The sequence below is a fragment of the Ochotona curzoniae genome, unplaced genomic scaffold, assembly GCF_017591425.1.
Source record: "Ochotona curzoniae isolate NIBS_2020 unplaced genomic scaffold, NIBS_Ocur_1.0 scaffold_3835, whole genome shotgun sequence".
In the NCBI taxonomy this organism is placed as follows: Eukaryota; Metazoa; Chordata; class Mammalia; order Lagomorpha; family Ochotonidae; genus Ochotona; species Ochotona curzoniae.
In genome coordinates this window covers 6,644,951-6,670,096 of record NW_024467114.1, presented here as the reverse complement: position 1 = coordinate 6,670,096, position 25,146 = coordinate 6,644,951, and the positions used below count along the sequence as shown (strand labels likewise).

Sequence of the window (25,146 nt, the reverse complement as noted above, 5' to 3'; positions counted from 1 at the left end):
ATCCTCTGCTGCTTTCCCAGGCCACAAGCAGGGAGCTGGGTAGGAAGCAGGGCCATTGGGGCAGGAACTGGCACCTAGAGGGGCTTTCAGCTCCTGCAAAGGGAGGACTTAGCCCCTAGGCTATCACGCAGGGCCCTATGACTTCATCTTATCCTAATCAATTCTCAAGGATCTCAGCTACAAACACCAGAGTTAGATGAAATCTGGATCTTCTTTATGCCAATAACATGCCTTTGAGGATTAAATCCCTGCATGAGATTTGAGTGACAAACCCTATTCATTCAAACCAAGACTGTCAGAGAGCTCTGGTGAAAGTTTCTTCAGCAGATGATGCTGATAAAATACCTTGAAAAGAGATTTAGATGTCTGGCAGAGAATGTGACATAGAATTAGGAGCAAATATATTTTCAAAGAATCCAGCAAATACATTTATTTATATATGATACTATGAAGAATATAAGGGTGTACTCATGATAAATATATCTTAAGATATGCAGAAACAATGATTATTAACTTCAGCTGGTCAAAAGAGTAATTATTTACTACATGGTCCATTCTAATTAGCATACTCGTAGGAGGGCAAACATGCATATTAAAGAACCAAAATGACAATAGCAACACAAGAAAAACAGTGGACAAATGAAGAGGTGTGTCTGTCATGATGGCAAAATGGGAAGATTCAGTAATATCTGACCCAGACCTTTACCAAAGCTCAGAAGATAATACCTAAAAGTTTTAAACCAAGTATCAACATAAGCAAACTATTCAAAGATGCATAAGATCAAAACAAAGTAAATGGCTGTGTCATAACAGCTGATTCATTATTCCGAGTTTGAAACCATTCCTGTCTCAAGCTGTTCCTTTGTTCAACCTGTTCAGCCACATTTTCTCCCTCAGAATTAGCAGTGTTTAATAAAATCCACATTTTCTAATCCAATTTTATGCATATAGTTTCTCAATTGCATTTCTTCATTCACTAGTATATTTGTTATAGAAAAACATTTATTCAGCCTAAATTCCCCTGAATTATAGGCAGATGCAAATAACCTGGCCACATTTTGTTTTCTCAAGCTGTCTGCTACCTTTTCAATGTCATTTTAATATTATTTGGGAGTTAGCATTGTCAATACATTTCTCAAAACTTCTAAAGTCATGAGAAAAGTAGTATCTATCTTTAAATGCTAAAGGTTGCGTTTTCATGTAAAACGTATTCAACACTGAAAGTATGATTACCTTCTTATGTAACAAATGAGGATGAGTGAAACAGCTCATTTTAAAATAAACAGCAAAAAAAATTATTCCTAATTCCTACACTAAATGGGCTATTATATCATACATGAAGGGCTTTTACCAGTTGTCAAAAGGCAAGAGGGTCCTTACAAAGACAAATATTTCAACCACACACAAGGGATTCAGTGCCTGTCATCAACCACGAGTGCTACAGACCTAGACTTCATGAGCCCAAGACAGACAGTGCAGAACAAGCCATGCATAAGAAGATTCCCAGATGTGCAGTCGGTCCCTTTCTGTCTGCCTTCCAGTAACCGAACCCTCCTGTGAAATGCTGTAATCAGGGACGGTGCATGGATTTATGAACCTTTCCCATGTGCTGTAGGACTCACACCCTACGCATGGATTATAATCATTCTTATACCGGAGGTTTCTCTTTTTCCTCTGTGGCAGATGTAACATTGGTATCTTATTTCAGGAAGTCACTCATGCATAATTCAAGTCAAAGATAAAAGTAAGAAACCCATTTAACTCTTTCGTAGCTCAGGCACAAAAATAAACTGAATTGGGGCATAGGAGATTTGCTTAGAGTAGGTGCCAAATATTTTATTGAAGCAGCCATATCATAGTTTCTCAGGTAGCAATCCCCAATGGTTTTTCAACACATGGTAAGGCACTTTTACACTTGTGGTTACACAGAGTTCAGACTAAATGCAAATACTTTATATTACATCTTACCTTAATTCCCTCCTTATATGTAGTGCCATTTTCTATCATTTCAGTGGGTAATAATTATCCATAGTCCAAAAATATTAAGTGCATGATTCCATATTTTGATAGTGAGAAAACATTCACATACCAAGTATCCTATTTTGTGAATATTGTTTATATCTTATTAGTCCAACTTTAGAAATTTAACTTTATAATAGGTATAAAGGTACATGGATGACATAGCATCTATTCATACAAAGTTTGGTATTATCAGTGGTTCAAGTACCAGGGACCTTGGAATGTATTCTTCTTGCAAAAAGGGCAAAATATTGGATTCCCTTAAAATTCACTGGCCCACATTTTTGGCATTCTTCCATTCATAATGCAGTACTCCTGCAAGAAAAGCAAACTGTCCCACCCAGTCCATCCGATCCACTACGCTTCCTTCTTTGACACTAACAGTTACCAGTGACCAAGCCTCAAATCTGATCACTTCATGGTCGCGATCTCATGTCAGTTTTGCAACAATTCTTGAATTAGGCACTGACATACTCACTCTCATGAATATCAGACAGAAAAACTAAATTTTAGGGTCTGGTGCCATGGCCTAGCTGCTAAAGTCCTCACCTTGAATGCACTGGGATCCCATATGGGCACCAGTTCTAATTCTGGCAGCTCCACTTCCCATCCAGCTCCCTGCTTGTGGCCTGGGAAAGCAGTCGAGGATGGCCCAAGGCTTTGGGAACCTGAACTTGTGTGAAAGACCCAGAAGAGGTTACTGGTTTCTGGCTTCGGATCAGATTGGTGCAGCACCAGCCGTTGTAGTCACTTGGGGAGTAAGCCAGTGGATGGAAGATCTTCCTTTCTGTGACTCCTCCTCTCTGTATATCTGACTTTGTAATGAAAAATAAATAAATCTTTAAAAAAAAGAAAAACTAAATTTTATAGAGGTTAAGGACATTGCTTGTAAGTATCATGGCCAAGATGTGAAACCTTCGCATTAGAAAACCGTGCCTCATCTTGCATTGAAAGGATCAGATCTGCCCAGATCACCTGCTGAGAAGCCAACTTGAGATGTCCTCTCACCTCTGCACACCAGCCCTCTCTGACTTCAACAACCAAGAGCACGATGTCTGAGGAAGAACTGGGATGCGAGGGCTCAGATAGCAGTGAGAAAGGGAAGAACTTGTGCATCTGTTTAACCCACTTATATGGTGCAAATATGGAAGATATTAACAAGCACTAATTCTAAGTCACTGGTATGTTAGTTTCTGTTATGTAAGTTTTGTAATATATGTTTGGGAAGTCTTATATATACTTAAAGAAGACTTATTTAAAACTAAAAACAGGGTTTGGCCCGGCGCGGTAACTTAGCGACTAAAATCCTTGCCTCACTCGCGCCCAGGATCCCATATAGGCACCGGTTCTAATCCCAGCAGCGCCACTTCCCATTCAGCTCCTTGCTTGTGGCCTGGGAAAGAGGTCAAGGACACCCCAAACCCCTACTCGCATGGGAGACCAGGAAGAGGTTCCGGGTTCCTGACTTTAGGTTGGCTCAGCCCCAGCCATTGAGACCACTTGGGAAGTGATTGAGCGTACAGAAGATCTTCCTCTCTGTTTCTCCTGCTCTCTGTATATCTGACTTTCCAGTTTAAAAAAAAAAAAAACTAAAAGCAAGGTTGAGCCAAACAAGAACATAAATAATAATATCACACTAATGTTTTAGACTTCAACTTAAATGAGTAATGGTCTATTATTGAAATCTCCAAATAGGCAATGAACCAAGGAAGTCAGGACTCTGAAACTCCTACAGCAGAGTGAAAAATGCATCAAAAGGGCACAGAGGTGAGGATCAAAGAAACAAAAGAAAGGAATGCCCCACAGTTAGGGTATAAGATGACTGAATGTGAGTGACAGTGAGGCAAGAGAGAATTCAGACGGGGTGAAAGTGAAAGATGTTTTGTATGGGTTCTGGGACTCTGTAATTGATGGACTTTCAAAGACAGGCAGAGAAGAGAATCATATATATAACCTCAAGCTTCCTAAGACAGTAAATTACACTGATATAAAATCAAGGAGAAAGCAATACAGGTATGGAAGGAAAAATGATCATTTCAGGGTGGGGTTGCTTCTTAGGAACACTGAGAGGGTATCAAAGTGAGATGCCCATGGATCTTAGAAACGGAAGCTGGGACCTCTGAGCAAGAGGAGAGTTAAGATGACAACCAAGGACTTCCTGAAAAAACGCTATCATCAAAGCCAGGAAGCCAAATAAGACAAAAGAGAAAGCAGAACAAAAGCAAGACTGTTCAGAAGATAGGAGGAAAGCTTTGGATATCAAATAACCATGCCATTAGGAAACACCTGTCTCACAGAGAGCCATTCTCAGCCAGGAGGTTTTCAGGATTAACAAACCTGAGGACCTTAAGATGGGTTCAACTGAAAGTGAATTTCTTATGCTCCAGAGACACTGTAAATGATTGATAAAACCTCACTTCTTTGTCACAACTGCCCAAGACAATATAACGATTCCAGTTTCACAAAATCAGAAACTGAAGTCCAGAGACAAAAAGGAATTTGGCCAAGTTCAAAGAGCAGGCACCAGACTAGAGAATCAAATGCCCATTTGCATGATTACAGGCAAATATTCTTTCATAGGAGTTCTGCAACACACCATCTAGGAGGTAACTTCCACGTTTCTGACAGGGCCTATCTTTGAAGGACATAGAATAATTCACACAATCTGGATTCATCACAATATGATTGAGAAGACTCCCAATGAAGCTATTCAATACATCTTGACAATAGGATGCGGGACTCTCCGCCACTGTCCATACCTACGATATCAGGATATACTTAAACAGAAGAATGATGGACTTGTGACTGTTCATGAAGACCTGTACTAATGTAATAATATAGGAGAAATCAGTGTGGGGAGAAGGGGGCAAATTTGAAACAGATGGAGAGGAAATCCCAGAGCCTATGGAATGATCCCATAATAAAATAAATTATTTTTTAAAAAAGAATAATTTATGTGAATTGAAACTGAATCTGTTCCTGACTTGATCATCTTTGGGGTTTTTTGACCTTTTTCAGGTTTTTGTTTGTTTATTTGGTCTTAAAAGCAGCAAAGTTTGCAAAGAATTTACATATTTGGGCCAAGATGTTTTCTTTTCTAAAAAAAAAATCAGATTAACACATTAGTTTCAAATCAGTTCTGTTTCCATGCTGAAGTACTCAGTCAAAGAAATAAATTAGCAGCAAGCTAGAGGGAACCCAACCTCAGAGACAGCTCAGTGCCTGACAACTGGACTTGTGCTAAGGAAGACAGTGGCATTTAGGAGCTCTAAATCATGAGGAGTTAGTGGATGAACCCTGCCATTATCCAACCCTGAGCAGGTATTCACAGAGATTACCACATACTTTAACATCCCAGAAACACTCTTGCTGCAATTCCTAGCACAAAGATAGTAGGTGAGAGATAACATTTCAGAAACAGCAATACAGTTCATAAACCTTGCCTCCAACAAATTGAACCTACACATGTAGGAATAAAAGCCTACGTTTCTCATTTACAACTTACATGCTGACCCATTTCTAAGAGCCCCTCGACATCCCATCACCAATGCAGTTATTTTTCACAGGAAACAAACAATCAAAAGTCGTTCCATTATATTCTACCAATGGACAAGACACATTGAGGTTTAGGATTTCTGAAAGATCAACAGATAACAAAATGAATCAATTCCCAAGCTATACTTAAAGAGATGGGGTAACATTGAGCAAACTCTTTACATCATGAATCATAAACAGTGATCATTTTTAATCTCAAACTTAAAATATTCCCCAAACATGCCACACTCTTATAAAGGTTCTTTGATGTAGTTATAAATACCCTAAAATATTATCATTCATAATTCTTTTGCTCTAGGAGATTTGGCTCTGAACAAACCATCTATTAAATACATTGTGTATATACCTTACTAGGTAGGACACAAAGATTAGTTACTCCTCACTAGGCTATTGAAGATTTCTCTGCACACCCCTCCTAAAACTGTTCTGCACCTCAACTGTCAACATATACCTTGTTAAGAGTTATAAGCCAGTTTAGACTATCCTAAAATTTGCCAAGTTCAGCAAAATTATGCTTCAACACTATAAACTGCTAAATACTAAAATGAAAATAGACATGAGACAGCTGAATAGTACCCTATTGCCATTTTAAGGTGGATAGCAGCTGATTCTGTATATAATCAAAAATTGAAATGTCAATGAAGCAGTCACAGGATGTGGTTAAGAACTTGCATTCTTTTAACATATTGGTTACTCAGTACCATGTCAATTAATGTTGTAAATTGTTGTTGATGTTATGTTGGGGCTTTTACCGGATTGGGATGATATTCTGCCAGCTCTACCTTCAGACCAGAGATGGTCTCCCAAGAAACTGTTGAATCTATCTGGACTATAAGATGCTGGACTCTATGCTTGGTATATGTTTGCAAAGAATCTTGACTGAATCTGAACTGTGGTAATGCAACAAGGTGGAGGAATCCACCATGGCAGAAGGGCACGGGGAGGGGTTGGGGAATCCCAGAGCATATGAAACTGTGTCACATAATACAACGTAATTAATAATAATAATAAAAAGAATACACTGTGTACATTGAAGAATGGAAATTTTTAGAAAGCTAAAGTAGTAGTAGTGTGCCATAAATGCATATTTGTTTATTCCCTTCTAGATGAGACTCAGCAGATAGTAGTACACAAAATATATATGAAGGCAGAATGGATCAGACTTGAGACTACCTAATATCGCTCATGCAATGATAGGGAAGTGGGTAGATCTCTCCAGACATACCCAATATCTATGCAAATACTAAATCACTCTTTTCTTTCTCTGGTATTGAAGCGATAAACAGACTGAAAAACAACCTTGTGTTGACTCTATGATTTAATGCGTGGACTTGTTAATCTAATAGCTTGGTTTTATTGGCAAGATTTCTCAAATCAAGAGTCTCACTCCACAAAAACCTAGTTTACAACCCCAACTGTGCACTCGATATAAACAAGGACAGCAAGCACATGAATCAATGAGACACATGCATAAATATGTCCATGTGACAGCAGAATTCTATTTTTTAAAAAGGGAAATAGAAGTTGAAGCAAAAAATAACTTTGCACAGAGAATGTTTATATTCAACCTTGCTCTTATTAATGGTTTCAAAAACTAAAAGCAAAAAGATATGACACATTACTAATACAGTATATGCTCAATGTGATTTTTTACATATAGTATGACTATTCTTTTTGGTATCCTTACATCTCTCATTCTAATAGCAACTACTCAAATGAAAAGAAATACTATCACTATGAACACACTAAACAGCATTTATCTCAACTTTGCAGATTTATATTAATAGGTAGTTACTGTAAACGCGATCTGTTTCAAGCCAGTATAGTAAACTGCTATGCAAATAAACACATGAATACACACGTCAAATATTGAAAACAAAACCTTTCTTACCTGCTAGTGCCTTAGAAAGACAGAAGGATCTGAATGAATATGAGCTGAAACTCAACAGTATACTGTTTTCATTTTCAGGACATTGTTCATGTCTATGGTCAGTATGTTAAAATGTTATCATTCACAATTCTGTTGTTTGAGGAGATTTGACCCTGTGAAGTTCTCAGTTCATACTTGGCCCATGTCGGAGAACAGAGCCTATTGGTTCTGCCATGAGAATCTGGAAAATCACTAATACAGCTCAGAAATATGTCCGGTTTTACCTGGTTTAAACTCAAATCATCCCAACTTATGAGTGAAGGGATAAATCAAGCACATCAGTTTTATTAATGTATTTTATCAGCTCTAAAGCAGTTTTGCGTATTCAACCTCCCTTAAATTGCAATATGTCTTAAGCCAGCATGTACACAGTGGTGCAACAGACTAATCCTCTGCCTATTGCGCAGGAATCTCACATGGGTGTCAGTTCATGTCTCATCCAGCTTCCTGCATGTAGACTGGAAAAAAACAATCTATAAGCAGAAAGCATGCCTCAAGTCCTTCGGCCTCTGCACCAATGTGGGAGACACGGAAGCAGTTCCAGTCCCCTCCATTCAGAGCAGCGTGGTTCTGGCCATGAAGCCATTTGGGGAGTGAACTAGGAAAGGAAGACCTCTCTCTCTCTCTGCCTCTTTCTGTAAATCTGCCTTTCAAATAAAAATAAATAAATAAATCTTTTTAAAAAAAACTGTAATGTGTCTTTCATCTGTGGCATTTAGAATAATTAAAATCATTTTTTCCTAATGGCATATTAAAAAATGCATGTGCTACTTCTGACACTATTTTAGATTTGTTAAAATATGGTGAAAACTCACTATTATATAGTATAATAAATATTACCCAAAATTAGTTAAAGTAAAATATATGTTGTAGCACTTTTTTTTAAAGATTTATTTATTTTTATTACATGGAGTTAGATGGGAAGTGGAACTGCTGGGACACAAATCAGTGCCCATATGGTGTTGTGAGTTGACCAAATCTATTCCAGAAATGAGCCAGAGGCATATTCTTAGAAGCTCAGGCATCTTTATTCACTGGCTGGCACTGACCAGTGGACTGTCCCACACCACTGCAAGTGGAAGAAGGGCGCAGCCAGCCCCGACCAGCCATGTCCTGGGGTTTTTAAGCATTAGTCATTCAGTCAACTAAAAGAGCACTGATACAGGCTACAAATTCAATCAACTAAGCTTACATCAGTGTACAATATGAATTAGCCAATCAACTGTAGTGGCATGGAACACTGATACCCACTCAGTTTAAGCATCATTCACTTCAAACTATCCAATCAGTAAGAACTGCATCCCACCCAGCAGTGAACAGAAGTAGGCAAAAAGGTCCATCTAATTCCATGTACAGAAAGCAACTTGGCACAATCAGCTTATCACATGAGCTGTAAAAGAAAAACAAGATCTCATGTAGAAGGAGATGTTTGCTTGTGAAAAGCTCTCTCACCCTCTTTCTGAACTTCCCAAGAACCCAAGGTCTTTGTGAGAACCCAACATTATGGACATGTTCTGGAAATGTTTTAGCAGATCTAGCCTTACTGCCACCGTTTTTCATTGTCTAGGCTGTCACATTGGGATGTGGCACTTCAATGTTGAGGATTAACCAACTGAGCCAACATTCTGGCTCCTGCATGTATTTTTCTTACTTGAATTTCACAGTGACTCTATTTTTCTGGAATCCAAAGAGTTAAAAAACAAACAAACAAACAAAATCTTCATGCCTAACTTATGGACCAAGAAACCAAACAACAAGAAAATGGGAGATACAAGCCATATGAACTCACCAATTGTAAACCAACAGTAGTCTGCCATGAGCAATGATTCAATCCACTGTTGAATGGAAGAATCATGTGGACTATCATTTCTGAGCTACACTGGCTCATTGCAGTGGCCTTAACAAAACAGTGTATGGCCTTGAAAAGGCTTCATTTTCTCCAAACAGAAATTGGCAAAGAGTTCAAACATAACAAAAAGAAAGTTTCTGACATAACACACTGCTATTCCAATTGATGGGCTCTCTGCTCCATTCTTCCTAAGTTGTAAGTGGGTAGGCATGGAAACTAAGTAAAGATAATCAATTATCATTTTCAAATGCTTAACAACTCTGAACAAGCCCCCTAACTCCTTTTCCTTTCACTTTAATGTGCTTGTCAACAAGATTGCTGAACTTGCAATGAAACCACTGCCCATGGTGTAGTATAAACCCTAATAATGTAATTAAAACTCTAACAACCAAGCAATTCTTTCCACTGGGAAGTTTTCAATGTTCTTGCATTTGGAAGGAAAATCAAATATAATTTATTGTTTAATTTACTTTCCCAATCTTTATCATCATTGTAGAAGCAAGGTAGAAAAAACAAAAAACTTTCTTAAATGTTAGGGATCTTTTAAAAGATTGCCTTTTCCCCAGTTTATTGCTAGAAGTAGTGCCTATTTTTTTAAAATCACTGATATCTGGCTTCATCTTCCAGTTACTGGTGTAATTTATTTTCTTTGAATGTCAGAGGCTGGCAGCAACTACCTTGTAACTTCAGTGAGCCCCTGCATCTTTCAGAGCTGAAGAAGAGGTTATGCCTCTCAGTTTTAGTTATATTTCTTTTTAATAAAAAGCTGTTTTTATTAGAAAAGTAGAGAAGAGAGAGAGAGACAAAGAAATGTTCAGCTGCAGATTCCCTGCTCAGATGCCCACAATAGCTAGGGCTGGACACCTGATGTGGGAATGCCATCATCTGCCTTCCAGACACATCCACAGGGGATAGCTACGAAGGCAGAGGCAGGACACAATTCCAGGCCCTCCCCTGTGCAACGCCAGCATCGTTAAGTGGCAGCTCGGTCTGCTGTCCCGTGGTTTATGCTCTGGCTGTAATATTTATTTATCTAGTTTTATTTTCATTAGTGCCTTCCCTAATTTTTTTCATCTGCTGGTATGGGATGAAGAACATTACAAAATTCAATTCTAAGACATACAACAAAAATATTTAAGCATCTCTCTACTCCTTGGTGACCACTAAATTCATTGTTTACTAAATGGTAAGGCACCTTTTTTTAATGTCTTGGTCCCAATTATTCTGGTTGCCTTTGGGAGTAACTGCCTAATGAAAATATTACGCTGACATTCCCCTTTTCACTCTTCTAGCTAAATATACATTTCTTTCCAAATATCTATCGCAACTCATTATGATAATATTTAGAAAGTAGAAATCGTGTGTTATTTATTTTTCCCACAGATATGAGCATAGCTGCTTCATGTTTTATGTGTTTTGGAAATAGCTGGTGCATGAATTCATCTCTGGAAAGAGTCCACACAGCTGAATCTCCTGGAGAACGCCTTTGCATCTGATCTCTTATTTTACAGGGTGACTTGAAAGTTGGTTTCTTGAGCAAGTGACTTTTGCTGGCAATCTGAATATGTATAATGGACATAGAAAGTCAAACATATGGGGAAAGATGGAAGAATTCATTTAACTGAACTCATGAGAATGACAGTGAACCCACAGACACCCAGAATGAGGCACCTGGTCAAAGTGTTCAGATGGGGACCATGATTTAATAGGGTGAATCAAGAGCTATGGAAGGTCGTGTGACACCATCATACTTACCAGCCATACCAAAACACAGAACAGGTAGTAAGGCAGCTGGAAGAAACACCCTGGCATGTTATTTGAGTAACATGGCAGTGACAACACCGTATGATATTGAGTATTAACATTAAGACTTAACCATAATTCTTTTCCTTTGTGTTTCATTCACTAGATGTGTTTGCTGAACACACAAATTTACTACTTTGGGAATGTTTGCAGGGGAAACTTGTTAATTTGGTGTGTGTGTCGGGGGTGGACATGGAGACAAAGGTGGAAAGAGATGAACAGATAGAGCTCCCATCCATTGATCTAGCTTGCAAACACCCACCACAGCCAGAACTGAGCAAGGGCCAGAGCAAGACTGAGGACTACAATCCAGACATCCCTATGAGTGGCAGGCGCCATCACTTCCTCTCCAGGTCTAGGTTGGGTGGACACTGCAGTCAGATGCCAGTGCTGGGAACTGAACCAGATACCCAGATGTGGGACATAAGTATCTTAATCACTAAGCTGAAGACCTGCTCTCCAAGGGGAAATTGAGAATACACGGATTATTTCTTTCAGAGACAAATAGTTTCGGGGGGACATTTTTAGATGCGAAGAATGCAAACCAGATTCTTTGGAAGAATACCAGGTCTCAAAACATTCGTTAAAGGAGAATGGAGCTAGAATGTGAAACTTCTGAAGTGCTTGAAGCCAAACCTTCTCTTTAGAATATGGATCTCTCCAAAGAACTTCCTATGATCGACTATTTAGGATTTCTACCCAGAAAACTTACACATACAGGTGTATCTAATAAATATTTATAAATAAAACAGCTTAATGCCTGGGAGAGGTCTGATAGGCCAACTGTTGCATGCATTTTTGAATGGATAACAAAAAATAATGCAGTGAGAAGCATTGCTTACATCATCAACTGAAACAAAGATCTATAGATGTCAACTGAAACTTGTATTAATCATGTTGCCTCAAGAAAACTCATGCTTACATCACAACTATATTTCTCAAATTTCTTTAGGAAATCTAAATTTCCCAATTTCTATTAACTAAACACATAAAAATGATCATTCATGAGAACAAAACATGGAGAATTTTGAACTTGCTTGCAATGAAAACTTCATAAACCAAAACATTATTTCATTTTGCCCAACACAGTAGCAGTAATAAAGTCATTCATTGCTTAAGGAGATGTTCAAATGTGACAAAGAAAATATACTTTGGAGGCCTATCTGCACACCCTCTCCCTGTGTCCCCAGTCAGCCCTGACTCTTCTTTGTTCTCCATCTCAGGTGGGCTTGCCACCAAGATGCAGACCTTTGTCAAGACTCTTATAAGACCAGCACCCTTGATGCTGAGCCTCTGGATACAATAGAAAATGTGAAAGTCAAAACCCAGGATAAGGAAGGAATCCCTCCTGATCAGCAAGGACTGATCTTCACTGGCAAGCAACCTGAAGATGAACAAACTTTATCTGACTGCAACATTCAGCAGGAATGTCCACTCTACTTCTTGTGTTGAAACCTCGTGGTGATGCCAAGAAAAGGAAGAAGAAGTCATACACCACTCCCAAGAAGAACAAGCACAAGAGAAAGAAGCTTGAGCTGGCTGTCCCCAAGTACCACAAGGTGGACGAGAATGGTAAAGTCAGCTGCCTGAGTGTCCTTCTGGTGAACATGGTGCGACGGTGCTCATGGCCAGGCACTGTGACAGCCATTACTGTGGCAAGTGTTATCTGACTTGCTGCTTCAACACACCAGAAGATAAGTAACTGTGTATGCGGAGTCAGTAAAAGACACAAACAAGAAAAAAAGAAAGACAGAAAATATACTTTGCTCAACTTCTATTCTAACTATTCTTATTTGGCCATGTAAACATGGCCAAATTCTTTAAGTTTCTTTGACTTTGGCTCTCTCCATAGAGAACTGAGAACTAGTACTGTGTGGTCAGAGACTCAAAGAATGTGGGTCAGTAAGTTGAATGTTAATCCTAGATAAGCCGATGAATCTGTGTATTGGGAGATTTTGCTTTAGAATAGGCAAGAGCAATTAACTTTCAGAGGACAGATGGCATTAGATTACCAATAACACCACACTGCTCTAAGAGTGCATGGAGGTTAAATCAAAGGACAGCATCACTTGAACGCTCATATCTTTAAAAGTCCCTGGAAATCAAGTAACCAAAACAGAATTCTGGACACTTGTTTAGAATTTGTATATTTTTGGGAAACCTCAAATTTAAAAAAAAGTTTAGAGTTACTCAGCTTGACTTTGTTTATTCAGAGATTTTGCTGCTTATCCTTTATAACTGACCCTAATTCTACTGTCTCCATATGCCTCAGCATGGATCTATTCAGCCATTACATGTAAACTGCAGATTGAGCTGTCATAACTCTTATCCAAAAAGGCAGACAGAGAAGCCACCATTTGCCAGGTTCACGGGATATTGCAGTGAATACAGGACTCATGTTTCAATACTCTCCCATACGTGCTATTTAAGATATTGGACCTAGTCCATGGAATTGCATTAAAGAGTTCTTAGTTCTATAGCTAATTGCAGGACAATATCCAGTGGTCGGATAGAGCTAAAGCAAAATAGTCTCACAAATCACTTCTATCGAGAAAACTGTCTCGGTGTGGCCTAGACCTTCCATGGCATTTTGCAACAGCTTAAGGCTCTCTTTGACTGCCTTACAATGCAGATTCTTATTACGTTGTAGGATTCTTACATATCAGTACAAAGAGCTCTGCAATTTTATTAAGGTTCTGAGTCACAAAACTACTATAAACAGTATGTGCTCCACACATTTATCTTTCAAATACCCAAAGCAGCAGTGACTATTGACAAAGCATAGTAAATATGCAAGGACTGAGGACAGAGAAAGCAAAAATGAGAAGTGAGTCACTAATCAGAGGAGATACATAAACAATTATAAGACACAAACTACTCATTATGGGATTAGGAATGAGAAATAATCATATTTATTTGTGAGGATTTATCTGTGGGGCAGTTTTATAAAAGCATCGGCTCTGACCTTGAATTTTGTTCAGTAAATAGAGGAAGGACATCCCCTGTGGAGAGAATGCCATAGTTGTGTTCATGGAGGCAGGACAGCTCCAGTGTGCTCAGAGAATGCCAGCTATTACATTTCATCCTGGCCAGTTACTAGCAAAAGAAAAAAAAAAAGAGGAGGAGGAGGAAGAGAATGAGGAAAGAAAAGATGGAGGAGGAGGAAGGAAGAAGGGAAGACAATAATGGATAACAAAGGAAACATAGTTGGGAACTAAAGGAAGAAGCTCCCAGAGCAGCAAGCATTTTTAGAGATACGTATTACACTGTAAAGACCACAGGAACCAGAGGTACAGAGCCAGCCTTACTGGAGCACTCAGTGCCATCTGTTGGGAAAAAGAGGAGGAAGGCCAACCGAGTGACAGCTCAGAACCAACTGCCATCCCTCCCACATCCGAGAGTAAAATCACAGTATTTCCTCATGGGGAGTTATTACAACATTGGGATAACATTGTTCTAGACCACTAAGTTAGAAGTGCATTATGAAATTTAACACAACAGGGAAAGACTGAGGATGAGATACACCTGCTGAAGAAATATAGCAGGAACCAAAGAAATAACAAGAACTTGAAACAAAATGCCCATAAAAAATATGGAGGGATTATAAACAACAAGGACAGAGAAGGAAAAATGAAAACTCATTTTCATCACTGTCCTAGGCATGATTTGAAACAATGTACATATATTGAGCTGGTGCCATGGCTCAACCAGCCAATCCTCCACCCTGGGGTACCAGCATTCCTTATGGGTGTTTATTTGTATCCCAGCTGCTTCAATTCCCAGTTAGCACCTTGCTTATGGCCTGGTAGAGCAGCAGAGGAAGGTCTAATACCTTGGGACCATACACACACGTGGGAGACCCCGAGGAGGTGCCTGGCTCCTGGCTTTGGATCAGCTCAGCTCTGTGGCAGATGTGACCATTTGGGGAGCAAAGGAGCAGGGGCAAGATCTTTCTCTTCTCTCTCCCTCTCTGTAAATGTGTCCTTCCAATAAAAAACAAATGAATCTTCAAATAGAACAATTTACATATACCAACATATTTAGCCATAATTACCCTTTTTAAGTTATACAATTATTGTTATCGCTTTATTGAACAAAGAAAATGATCTTAAAGGAGTCAAGTGTTAACTAAGGCCATAGAATTCACCAGAGAGAAACTTCCTAGACAGCCGACATGAGATACTCTCAGGAATGGAGTATCTAGGCAGACTGAGACATCTGAGGCTGTCATTGGGAGAGGATTCAAATCAATGCCAAGGGTTCAAGCGCTGCAAGTGATAAATTTTACAAGGAAGAACTAGTGCTACTCTCAATGATCTTTAGAAAATTTTGGTTTGAGAGACTGGTACTGTGTCAAGGGCAAATGAAAAGATAAAAAATCTAGCTCAACAGGTGTTAAATGTGGAATAGCAGATGACAGGTAAACAGTGGACATCAACCATGGAAAGCCAAGCCTTCCCCTGCCTTGTCTGAGTAAAATCCTTATGAAAAAGAACTGTGAAGGGCTTATAACTGAGGAGCAAATGAACACTGAGGAATCCGAGGGAACAGGGAGTGGAGCAGGGAAAGCTGTCCTGCAATCGGAAGTAGAGAAGCAAGAAAGGCTCTGAGTAGAGAAGAGATAAGGAAGTGAAGCGTGGGAAAGAATGGTGTCCCTTTCAGCTAAGAGTGTCTGGTGACCTCTGATGGAACCAGTGCAGGACAGGTAAGGCATCGAAGTGAGATTAGAAACTATAATCAAGAAGAAACGGGAAGTTACATAAATATGAGATCAAGGCAAGAACAGAATACGCTTATCAACAATAGAACAGAACATGAAAATATTTTAGGAGCTGTCATCAACTAACACCATAACCATTGCCAGGAACTGAGAGCTTCCCCTCCACCCTCAACATTCCTGTTTCAGTGCTACATTCTCCTTTGGCATAAGCATCCCTCATCTTGACTTACAGATGTTTCAGGAATGTTGCTGGACTAAATGCCTCCAAACGTGCTAGACGTGAAAAGCTCAGCCTAGTTCTTAAGGTAGAAAATCTGAAAACAACTTCAGATTTCAGAAATCTCTAATGTTTTCAAAAGAGAGAGAGAGACAAAGTAGATAAAGTTTAGGAACAGCAGACATGGCTTCTCATAGACCTAGACTGTAATACCACATCTCTTCCGTCTATACAAGGGCGCTTCAAAAAACGAGTGAAAAGTGCCATTGCTGCATGGATAAGTTTATTTTAGTGCAAAACATGTTGACATTCAGGCATGTAAGAGATCTTGAAAAGTTCATGGAAAATGCATCTCATGAAAACAAAAGTATTAGGCTCTGAGTAGTAGCCTAGCAGCTAAAGTCCTTGCCTTGCACATGGCGGGATCCCATATGGGCGCCAGTTCTAATCCTAGTGGCCCTGCTTCCCATCCAATTCCCTGCTTGTGGTCTGGGAAAGGCCCATAGCCTTGGGACCCTGCACCTGCATAGGAGACCCGGAAGGGGCTCCTGGCTTCGGATTGGTGCAGCTCTGGAAGTGGCAGCCGCTTGAGGAGTGAATTGACAGATGAAGGGCCTTCCTCTCTGTCTCTCCTCCTCTCTGTACATCTGCCTTTCCAATGAAAATAAACCTTCTTTTTTTTAAAAGTATGGATTTCAAAATTTTCTGAGAAGATAAGTATGTTTTAAATCATTTCAAGTGCCTTTATTTGTGACCCTATAAAAATTTCTTAAGTTTGGTTGCCTCACTGATAAAACAAGGAGGGCTGCCAATGGCATCTTTTCTCCATGGTTTGCCTTTTGCGAGCTAAGGGGCAGGCCAGGTCCGAGTGGGCCCTGACATACTGTACATGCCCTGGCTGTCACTTGGGTCTCCCTGATTGGAGTCCCGAGAGAGCGCTGCACCCACACACTCCACATTTCTTCCAGGCCCATCCATCGTGGTCTCCTCCACTACACTCTTCCCCTCCTCCCTCTCCTTCACTTCGCCTTTCTCAAGCCTCATCCCATCCTTTAAGTGAATGAGAACTGCTGGGTTTGTTTAAATGAATAAGAAGGAAGACATGCCATTGCTTGGGTTCTTAAACAACAGCAGCAGATTTCCTCTCAGTTCTGAAAGTCACAGGTGAGAATTGAAATGTCGGCAGGTTTGGCCTAAGTCCTCTAACCTTGACTTGCACTTGGCCCACTTTCTCTCTGGGTCCTTACAGTGATGCGGCCTTTTGTCTACACAATGTCACTGGTGTCATTTCTTTTCCTATAAAAACAGCAGTCACAGGAAATTAGGGCCCACCTGTATCATCTCATGAATGACCTCTTTAAAGGAACTGTTTCAAAACACAGTCACATTTTCAAGTACCAAAAATTAAGACTTCAACACAGGAAAGTTAAGGAGACATAATTTAGTCCACAACAAAAATAAAAAATGAAACTTCTCCCTTCTTTGTATCTATGTTGCTTTAACTTAAGTAAAATGGAAGCCATTGCTTAAAAATAACTTTGAGTATCACTAAATATTTCCTCTTAGTCAATGAAACTGTTTATAAGAAAAATACATAAAGGAATTCAATGTAATTTCTCTTTACTATCAAGAAGGAGCCGTTTATACAATGCATTTTAATTTAATCTGATATTTACTTGGAAAAGGATAGAATGGCCGCAGCAGATTTGGAACTATTTATATCAAAGATATTGAAATGAATTCCTAAATACATAATACAGAGAGTGGCATTTCTATTATTCTTTGCAGATAAATGAAATGCAAATGCTGGTATTTTCCATGTTTAACTATGCAACATCAAGATGGGATTCTTGTCCCCTAATTTACAATGATTGGCAAAGAGTAAACATGTTTTTCATGTTTCTTTTAAAATGTTGAATCAGTTCAGTGCCAAAGGCAGAACACCAGGCTGTCAGCTCTGACAAGCTCTGCTGAAGTGAAGCTTGCCTCCCAGATATAAGGGGAGAGGTGCCCAGGAAAACATCGCATCCCCGAAATTGACTTCTCAACACACAGCAGATCTGCTGTCCACCTGTGGAAATGATGCTGATCTTGGAAGCTGCGTCTGTGGATTTTGTGCTTTGTATTAACGTAATATCATACATGAGGTCAAAAGGAAGTCACCTCCTGACAGAAGGAAAATCAATCTCCAATCCAACCTTCAGGTTCTTGCACTATTTAACAGAAATTAGACTTTATTGCACAGTATTGAAAAAACTAGGCCTTGATTGTATTGCGTGTCATTTCCAGAGTTACATATTGAAATAAATATTGAGAATTCCTAAAGGACAAAAAGGGAGCAAAGATGGTAGTTGTTCTATCTTTCCTTCTTTACATTACTCTGCCTTTCAAATACAAAAATTTCAAGGAGTCGGGGGGAGATGCAGCACGGTGGTGTAGCCAGCTAATCTACCAACTGTGTCATCCGTGTCCCATACAAACACCAGTTCATGTCCTGGCTGCTTCAATTTTCCTGCTTAAGACCTGGGGAATCAGCAGAGAATGGCTGAAGTCCTTGAGTCCTTGTACCCACGAAAGAGGCCTGGAAGAAGCTCCTGGCTCCTGGCTTCAGGTCAGCTTTGCTCCATTCATAGCAGCCCTGTAGGTAATGAACCAATGGTTGTACAGCCTCTCTCTGTGTCTCTCCTTCTTTTTGTAACTCTTCCTTTGAAATATAAATAAAATAATTCTTAGAGAGAGAAAGGTGGAAAAGAGGAGAGAGAGAATGCGATTATGCTGGCTGCAGGTTCAGCACTGTGGCAAAGCAGGTGAAACCACTTCTCACAAGGCTAGCATCCCGTATGGGTGCTGGTTCATATTCCTGTTACTCCATTTCCAATTCAGGTCTTTATTATTATCTGGAAAAAAGCATTAAAAGATGGCCTAAGTCACCCAAAGGAAGACGTGGATGAATCCCCTGTCTCCCAGCTTTAGCTTGGCTTAGAGCCAGCCACTTTAGCACTCTGGAAATTGCAGCCATCAGGGTTGAGAATCAGTGGGTGGAAAATCTCTCTCTCTCTCCCTCTTTCTCTGTGTTTTTCTGCCTTTTGAATAAATAAACAAATAAATAGATAGATCTTAAAATTAAAAAGAATATATTGGCTACTTCACAACTTCAGAAGAGCCTATGATAGAAAACACAAGTAAAAAGAATTTAAGAATCATGTTTGGGGGGGTGGCAGATTTAAAAACATTCAATATTCACCAAGAGTATTTTCTAAATATTATAGGGACCTTGATCTAGTCAGTTCCCTATCTACATTAAAATAATTTTACATTTAAATTTTTAAAATTTTCATGCCAAATGACATAAGATAAAATTCAGCTAGGAATTAATCATGTTTTGTAATAAGATCAATCCTTGCTAATGTAACTATACAGAGTAAGTAAACTCAATCAGGTAATATAGCTACTAAATCATGATTGAATATTGAATGCTCAATTAGTAAACTAGGTAAATGATACAGAAGAGCCATCGAGTCCTAACCACATGATCTCCTTTCTCCCTCTGGCCGGTACTCAGAGCTTCCTGGAGTAACTGGACATTCCAAGTAAGCAGCAGGAAAATCCATTTCTGACAAGCAGTCATCAGCCAAAAGGAGCTGTCTGGGGTGGAAAGTTTATCTGGCTCAATCACATCCCCGGGGTGAGCATGCACTTTCTGAAGTTTGGCTCAGTGAGAACAGTTATACCAACTGACAAAAATAAATAACGGAGGAGGGGAGGGGCAAGTGCAGGGAAAGAGTGCCAAGGAGCAGAAGGAAGGGAGAAGAAGCAGTCTGACAACCTCCACGTACCCACCGTGAAATGCTCGCAGTGGCACATGTTCCCTGTTTTGCAGGCTGATTAATATTCAGAGAAATGTCATAAGGCATCCACACGCACAGATTTCCCGAAGGCAAGATGGAGCCTCCCTGGAAGCATTCGATAATCAACAATTACACTCGAGAGTGTAAAGGGGGGTGGTACGTGGCGCGAACCCAAGCTACTAATGGACACTCACTCCATGATTTGTAACAGACCAGTGCAATCAACACGAGTTCAATCTATTTAACTGTCTGTGCACCTCTGCCGGAAAAGCAAGATGTCTGAGCTTCGGGAGGCTGCTCAATGATTTGCAGCTACTTGGAAGGCTTGTGAGGTTCCAGATGATTGTTCCCCCAATTACTCCCATAGGAACAACTTCTGCAAGGAAAATGTTCCCAGTGTTCTCCAGGTCTTCTAAATCTGAATTTAGACTAACTGGATCTGTTACCTAAGACAGTAGGATTGATTAAACTCTGTGAAGGAATGTGACCCTAACACACTACATTTAGAACAGTTCTAGAGAGCTCTTGGACATTTGGACATGGAAATAAACTCCAGTTTTGTTCATTCAACAAGCATCCACCTATTAAGCATCACCTATTTGCTAGGTGATGCACTATTTGCTAGGAACGAATAAAATATGATTACTGTCTTCAGTGAAGGTTAAAGAAAACAGAATGTGATTTACTCATCTTCTTTTATGTACATGACATACATGCTCATAATGTTTCTGTGAAATTTGTACAATTTCCCCCCTTTTACTGGTAAAGAAACTAGGATTTAATGGGATTAAGTGATTACTTATTGCCAATTATTCAGCTAAACGCAGCAAAGTGAGTATTCACACTAAGATCTGCCAAACTAAAAATTCCAGTCTTCCTTTTATTCTGCCAAAAGCTTAAGCGCAAAAGGTAGGCAACTTAATAATTGTAAAAGGAAAAACATTTAAATAATAAAACAGAACTGTGTGCCTTGTAAAGTAATGGCAGAAAGGAGGAATGCTAAATGCCATGCTTTGCATAAAGGGAAGAAAAATTATCTGAGAATTCTTTTTCCAAAGAGAATACTTGAGTAATGTGTTTAAGAATCAGGAGCCTGGGGTGATGGCCTGGTGGCCAAATCCTCACCTTTGCATGCCCCGGGATCCTATCTGGGCACTGATCCAGTTGTCATCCTGGCTGCTGCACTTCCCTTCCAGCATCCTGCTGGTAGCCTGGGAAAGCAGTTGAGGATGGCCTTGGAACCCTGAACCTGCTTAGGATACCCAGAAGCACCTGGCTCCTGGCTTCAGATCAATTTAGCGGCTATTTGGGGAGTAAACCAGCAAATGGAAGATTTTTCTATCTCTCCTTTTCTCTGTAAATCTGCCTTTCCAGCAAAAATAAGTAATTCTTTAAAAAAGCAATGACTCAGGGCCAGTATTGCGGCACAGCACTTTAAGCCACCACCTGGCATGCTATCACTGCTTCATTTCTAATCCAGCTCCTGCTAGCAGCTAGGGAAGTAGCACAGATGGGAGAAATGACCAGGCCCCTGCACCCACATGGGAGACCTGAATGAAGCTTTGGGCTTAGCCTGATCCAGTCCTAGCCACTGCAACCATTTGGAGAGTGTACAAGCAGCTGCAAGATATCTGTCTGGCTGTCCCTCCCACTTCCTTCCTATCTCTGTAACTCTGCCTTTGGAATAAATTTTAAATATTTTAAAAGAAAAAAATCAGTAGCTCCTTGTGAGGGCTGGGGGACACGTGCTAAGCCACTGTTATAGCCTTGGCAATCTCTAAAACACATCACAGTCTCCTTTCTCTTTGCCAATTGTCTGTTCTCTATTGGAAGTATCTGCTCCTCTCTGCTTGGTGAATTCTTATAATATCTAATTATCTACCGACATGATACTTATAGATGCTTACTCAATAATTTATTCACTTAGCAAATATTTAGGAATCCCTACCTATCTATCAGATAATGAATACTTAGTGAAAAAGACTAATTACATAAAAGCTAATTGGGTATATAGAAAACTCAAATTATGATAACAATACAATATGTGCTACAATCAAAGGAAACGAAGCAGATGAGCAAGAGCCTCAAAACATCTCTGTCATAACGACTGAGTAGCTGTTAAACTTACAGAGAAAAGAACAATTAGAACAAGAAAACACAACTTCTCCGTGTGTTTTGTATTGTTGGAAAATACTAAGATTTTGGCAGCACTGCAGTAAATAGTTTATTGTGTAATGAACAAAAACACTGATTAAGTACATAAGCCCAATAAGGCAGCACTCACACACACACACACACACACACACACACACACACACACTCAGAGTAATTCATGTCATTCATGTGCACCCGCCTGAGAAATCTGCTGCTGATGTGCTCATTGGAGGAAAGATAATTCTGAATCTAAGATCCCATCAGACTCAATTTACTAACAATATTGATTTCCTGATACAATCTGCAAATGAAGGGAAATTTACTTGATTGGCCTCAAAGAGGAGAAGTAATTGTGACTACCTCGAGAACCGGTTTATTGCACAATTCTGACATAAAAGATTTGTCTACATGAAGAACTTTTCTGGAACAACTTAGTCAATAAGGATATTTACTCCAGGTTCTTTGACAGTCTCTCTTCTTCCCTTCCTCTGCCTCTCTCCCTTGTTCTCTTCCTCCCCTCCGCTCTTCCTTTCTCCCCTTCATCTTTCTTCCCTTTCCTCCCTCCTTGCTTTCCCCCTTCCCTCCCTTCTGATTTTTCATCTCTTCACACACACACACACACACACACACACACACACACCCCTTCTCTATCTGTACTTCTCTAACTGTATCCACAAAAGCACTGCAATGAATATGGTGCAGATGTTGCATCATCCCAAGCAAGGATTTGAGCTGGCAAATCACTGATTTCTTTATTTTCCAAAGTTTCTTTTATAAGCTTACAGTATACACATTTCAAAAGTGCTAAGATTTCCTTTCATTTCTATTATTTTAATTGACAAAACCACTATTATTATTACCCCAATTCTACAAATAAAAAACTGGACTATGCAATGATCAAATAATTTGCCAAGGTAACACAGTATTTCAAAGGGTGAAAGTGGTTAGAAAATCATTGATTGGAGCAGGTGTGGTGCATGGAGGGGAAATACTAATATTACTGCATTGTATTACCACTTGCCCCATTATCAAAAAGTGAACCACAGGAATTAGTGCTGTCCTGAAGCAGGCAATGCCTGCTATGCCAGAATCCTATTTGACCACGTGGGACAGCTGCTCCACTTCTGACCTAGTTCCCTGTTAATACACCTAGGATGGCCAAAAAAGGTAGTGCAAGTCCTTGGGCCGCTGACACCCACAGATCTGGATGAAGCTCCCGGCTCCTGATTTCCATCAGGCTAAACCCTGGATGCTGTGATCACTCGGAAAGTGAACCAGACATCGGAAACTCTTTGTCTTCCTTTCTATATAGCTTTGCCTCTCAAATAAACAAATATTTTAATAAAAAAGAAAAAGAACTTATTATCATACTCACGGACTTTCAGAGCACTAAGTTTATCAAAGGTATGCAAGGATACTTCAATCATTCACAGAAACTGGGATTAAAAAACATTTAATTTGGGCCCAGCGGCATGGCCTAGCAGCTAAAGTCCTTGCCTTGAATGCTCTGGGATTCCATATGGGCACCGGTTCTAATCCCGGCAGCTCCACTTCCCATCCAGCTCCCCGCTTGTGGCCTGGGAAAGCAGTCAAGGACAGCCCAAAGCCTTGGGACCCTGCACCCACGTGGGAGACCTGGAAGAAGTTCCTGGATCCTGGCTTCAGATTGGCATAGCACCAGCTGTTGCGCTTACTTGGGGAGTGAATCATCGGATGGAAGATCTTTCTATCTGTCTCTCCTTCTCTCTGTATATCTGACTTCCCAATAAAAATAAAGCAAATCTTTAAGAAAAATGTTCTCCAATATTCTTGTAGCAGAAATTAAAAGACGTTTAATTTAATCTAAAAAAAAAGATATTTAATTGAGTGCAACGTATTCTTGAAGCCTGTAAATAGTTGTTTCATCACATGTATCCTCCCTATAACTCTTCAATGTAATGATCTTGTCCATTTTATGGAGCTAGAAAACTGATCTTGGAAAAGAATAAATATTCATAATACAATGAAAAATTATAAACAAAATTCTCAAACTATACTTCATATCTCAGACAATAATTTCATTTGAATTTCTATTATTGTCATAATTTCACGCAAGTACTTTTCGATTTGGATATCATACTCTCAAATATAACCTTGCTTTTGAATTTGAATTGTAAGAACAAGGCTACAATGTACCTGTTTTGCAGCTAAGCATAGTCTAGCTTTGAAGTTTTCCACTTTTGGACTAGGTTTTCAACTATTATGACCTCATCAATGTCATTTATAAATTGCCTTACTAGAAAATCCTAATCACACCATTTTCTGGTCAAGAACTTTTCTAAGTAAATATACACATTTATTTTTAAAAATATGAAGGTGTGAGTAATGATATATCAGTGAAAGTGTAAATTATATTCTTCATTTGGCAACCAAATTATCTCTGAACTTACCTCTATACTAATGAAAACTGGCATAAACATGAATCAATTACTAAATTCAAAAGAAGGAGAGAAGGAATGGCACAAGTTTCAGGAGGAACTTACAGTAATATCTTCATTTTAGAAAAAAGCTCATTTTCCTTTAAATATCAGGATAATTTCCTCAAGCCTTTGTTTTCTTTGCTGATATATACCTATCATATCCTTAACAGCATTTCACATGATTTTTCATTAAATGATCTTTATTTATGCTTATTTTTCAAGTATTTTAGACATAAATGATAGAATGAAAAGACTCCATTTTAGAATTCCACACAGGTCTCCCCGGCAGCTGCCAGGGACTGCCTCGGGGGTGGAGAATGGCATCAAGCTGGAGCAGAAGCAGACATGGAACTCATTCCCAGGTACTGCTTGCCAAACATGAACATCAAGGCAGCAGCCTCACCATGGTATCATAACATTTGCCCCAGAACGTACTGAATTATTAATTGAAAGACACTACAGCAATGTTAGCACAGCTCACAAAATCTCTCCCAAACCAAGTCTTAAGGCTTTGAAGAAAAATAATTAAATCTAAATGGCATTTTTCCTTCCTGAACTGGGCATTTCACAGGATATCTCAAGTCATTCCCCT

The 25,146-nt window shown here is 39.4% G+C and overlaps 1 long non-coding RNA gene and 1 pseudogene across 2 annotated transcripts in view; one reads left to right on the top strand and one right to left on the bottom strand.

Moving 5' to 3' along the window:
* The window catches only part of LOC121145835, a 152,103-nt gene that overhangs the window by 52,307 nt on the left and 74,650 nt on the right, over positions 1 to 25,146 (bottom strand). The gene's annotated exons all lie outside the window — the stretch shown is intronic.
* On the top strand, positions 12,397 to 12,858 carry LOC121145834 (annotated as a pseudogene).